The sequence below is a fragment of the Gracilinanus agilis genome, chromosome 1, assembly GCF_016433145.1.
Source record: "Gracilinanus agilis isolate LMUSP501 chromosome 1, AgileGrace, whole genome shotgun sequence".
In the NCBI taxonomy this organism is placed as follows: domain Eukaryota; kingdom Metazoa; phylum Chordata; class Mammalia; order Didelphimorphia; family Didelphidae; genus Gracilinanus; species Gracilinanus agilis.
The window spans coordinates 721,094,339-721,098,472 of NC_058130.1; positions in this window are offsets into that span (position 1 = coordinate 721,094,339).

Below are 4,134 nucleotides of genomic sequence, written 5' to 3' on the forward strand. Positions count from 1 at the left end.
AGAGAGAGAGAGAGAGAGAGAGAGAGAGAGAGAGAGAGAGAGAGAGAGAGAGAGAGAGAGAGAGAGAACAAACATAATCTATACAGAGATGGGGCCATGGATATAGAAATGAAGGCACAGAAATAAGAGATGTGAATGTAGGCACAGACACGGAGAGAAGAATTTGGACATGAGAGAAGGGGGGCATAAGCAAAGCGATAACACAGATACCAAGCCAGGGACAGAGGGAATAATGGCATTGGAGGGTGGGCGCATAGGCATGAGGAAAGAGACACAAAAAAGAAACAAGGACCTAGAGATGGATTCACAGATGGGGTTGTGGAAGACAGGGACAGAGTCATAGGATTAAGGACAAAGAAATGGATATGTGGGTGCAGAAATGAGGGTGTGCACCTGTAGTATGGTCACAGAAAAGGTGATATGAATGTAAAGATGAAGACATGAGCACAGTAATAGGAATTCAGAGACAAGGACATAAACACAGATGTGAGGATTCATACAAAGACATGGGGAAAAGAGCACACAGATGGGGTCATAGATATGGGAGTAAGGGCACAGACAGACTCAGACTGAGGAATAAGTCAGAAACAGGGAGATGGGAAGTCAGTGTGCCCATATGCATACCCAGGTCCTTCCCCATCCTCCCTTCTCCCAAAACCTTAGAGCCCAGGGCAAGATTCCACAGAACCCAGGATGGATCCGACTCACCCGGTGCCCTGGGAGCAGCCTCAGCCCAGATGCAGCTGTGCTGCAGCTTCCCAGGTAGGCTGTTCCCAGCCTCAGGGAGTTGGTGGGAATGGACCAGATGGGAAAGACTGAGCAGAACCGAGGACTTACTGCCCTGGAGATGGCTGAGATGGGAGAAGGAGGGCAGCTCCGAGGAGGAAGATGAGAATGGGAAGCCACGGAGTGATCCGGGCTGTCCCTGCACTCACGTGTAGGCAGGGGGAGGGAGAAAAGGAGGGGGACTGACTCTGGGGGACTAGGATTCCCCCGCCCACCCCTGATCCTTGGCCTCTCTCCTGTAAGCAGGCAAGAAGCCTCGCTGGTGGGAAAGGGGTGGGGAGGGAAATGTCTTTCTGTTGTCATGCTCCTGCTAAGCCTTCGCAGCTCCTATTCTTCTCTTCTCTTCTCTCCTCCCTTTCCCCTCCTAACTGCTGTGTCAGCCATATACAAGATGCTCAGGGAAGAGAAGGAAATAACAGACACACTAAATGTCCTTCCAGTTTCTGAAAGGGCACAGACAGTCATGGACTCATAGAATATTAGACCTGGAAGAGATCTTAGTAGAGAAGACAGAATATCGGAGATGGAAGGAACCCCACAGTGATCATCCAGTACTCCCCCAAAAAATTTACAGATAAGAAACTGAGGCCCGGAGAGAGAAAGTAATTTACAACAAACAAGTTATCAATAGGCCAAGACAAGAACCCAAGTCTCTTGACTCTGACATTTGGGATTTTCCTCTTACATCACATTAGAATTGGTGATGGCCTGAATTTGGTCTGAACCCTGCAAAATCCTCTGTCCCAAAAGAGATGGGTTGTTGTTATTCTTTTGGGCTGTTTACTTGCTTTGGAGAGGGCAAGACCAAAAAAACCCTAATTCATGGTTAGACTGCAATATAGAGAAGCAGAGTGTCCAGGATGAGTGGCAGGGTAGCCCTGTTCTACTCTGCTCTGGAATGTTGAGTTTCATTCTACACATCATTTTAGAAAGACATTAATCAGTTAAATAATGTCCAAAAGAAGAGTGCTGGATGTCAATTCCTGCATTGGAAGGATCGCTTGAAGGACTGAAGGTGGAGGCTTAAGGTCATCAGTCAGGAATTGTAAGGGACCTTGGAGGTCATCTCCTCCAAACTCTTCATTTTAGAGATGAGAAAATCTACACTCAGAGAAAGTTGAAGTGACTTGACTATCCTCACAAGATAGAGGAGACATGGTATCTGATGAACTGGGGAAGGGTTAGACATACTTTGCTTCACCCCAAAGAGCAAAACAGGGAGGGAAGTTACAGGGAGGCCTATTTGAGCTCAACTAGAGCTGCCCAAAAGAAGAATGAGATGCATCATGAGTTCTCACTCAATGGCATCTTTAAACAAACAAATTCCTAGGTATATGTTAGAGGGGATTTTTTTTCAGACTGGACTAGATGATGACTCCTGTTCTCTGAAGCTGGTGGTACAATGGATGGAGTGCTAAGCCTGGAGTGAGGAGGCTATTCAGTCATTTTTCAGTCATGTCTAACCCTTTGTGTGCTCATCTGGGTTTTCTTGGTAAAGATACTAGAATTGCTTGTCATTTCCTTCTCCAGGTCATTTTCCAGATAAGGAAACTGAGGGAAACAGAGATAAGTGACTTGCCCGAGATCCTCCACCTAGTAGTGTCTGACGCAGTTCTTCCTGACACTCAACACTCTATCCACTCCGCCTATTATCTAGCTGTCCCCACAGTCAAGAGAACTTGAGTTCAAATCCATCCTCCAAAACCAGCTGGGTGACCCTGGACAACTTAGCCTCCACCTGCCTCAGTTTCTTTATCTGTAAAGTGAGGATAATAATAGCTCAAGTGAGATTTTGTTAATAAAGCTTTTTGTAGACCTTACAGTGTTCATTGCTCATTGTGAGTTAGAGAGAAGTCACTACTCAGGCCAAGCTATAGAACAGGCATTTGAGGGATATAAAAGTCCCTGGTTCATTTGATTCTGTGATAGAAATACCTCCTTCCTGTCCTGTGATATAACCTCACTATCCTGGAGGCCAAGCCAGCCCAGCTCAGATTGAAAAATGGCCCACAGATGACCAATAGGGTTTATTACCTGTATTTGCAAGTTTATTGTTGTTGTTCAATTATTTCAGTAGCATCCGGCCTTTTGTGATCCATTTACTGTTTTCTTGGCAAAAAATATTGGACTGGTTTGCCTTTTCTTTCTCCAGATCATTTTACAGATGAAGAAACTAAGGCAAACAGGGTTAAATGACTTACCCAGGGTCACTTGGCTACTAAATGTCATAGTTTAACTCAGATCTTCCTGACTTGAATCCCAGCTCCCCACGAACTACCAAGCTGCCCCATTTCCAAATTTGAGTCAGTCATCGTGTATATGTAAGGCTTAGAGGCTAGAAATGAGAACTCCTATTCCTAGAATGCATTATGTATCTAATCATTCATACCAGTCTTGTGAAGTGGACAGTAAAAGTCTATTTTACACAGAAGAAAAAATGAGTCTGAAAGAAATTTTTTAAAACTTGCTGCAAATCATAGAGTTAGTGATTAAGTCAAGATTCAAGCCAAATCTCCTGTCTCTAATTCATATAATAACCTTCAATTCTGCAATGCTGTTTTTGCTCATTTTATTATTGTTTTGTGGCATTTTTGTTGTGGTGGTAGTAGTTGTTTTTACCAGACCTATGATTTCATTGATGCAGAGAACAACTAGTAAAGAATGAAAGTTTCTTTTTAAAAAATTTTTTATTTTACAGATTACATGCTGATACAATTTTTAAAATTTACTTTCTGACATTCTGTGATCTATGTTCTCTCCCTCTCTCCTACCCTTCCTCTCCAAAACAGCAGGTAGCATCATATAGATTGTACATACATACATATATATATATACATACATGCAATAAATATTTCCATGTTCATCATATTGGAAAAGACGAAACATCGCTTCCACTAGAGAAAAATTCATGGAGGAAATAAAATGAAATGAATACTTCCTGTGCAGTTTAGAGTCTTATAGAGTTGCATGGGACAGTGAGACACTAAGTGACTTGGTCTTCTTACAACCACCCTATGAGGGAGGTAACACCAAAATTATTTCAGAGATGAGGACAAGTCCAAAGAGGTAACGTCACTTGCCAAAGGTCACAAAGCTAATAAGTGACTGTCAGGACTGGAACCCAGGTCTTCTGACTTCCAACCTGGACGTCTGTCCCTTACTCTAAGGGAAAAATTGAGGCTAATCCCTGAGCGGGGAAAGGCACAGAGCTAATTATGGTAGGCTCCATCTGGGCCATCCCTAAGGCCCCCAGAGCTCATTATAAGAAAGAAAGAAACTCATTATTAGATGTTGTATTGGTTTTTCAGTGTCCTCACCAGGGACCCAAAACCCAGAGGCTAAAGCAAG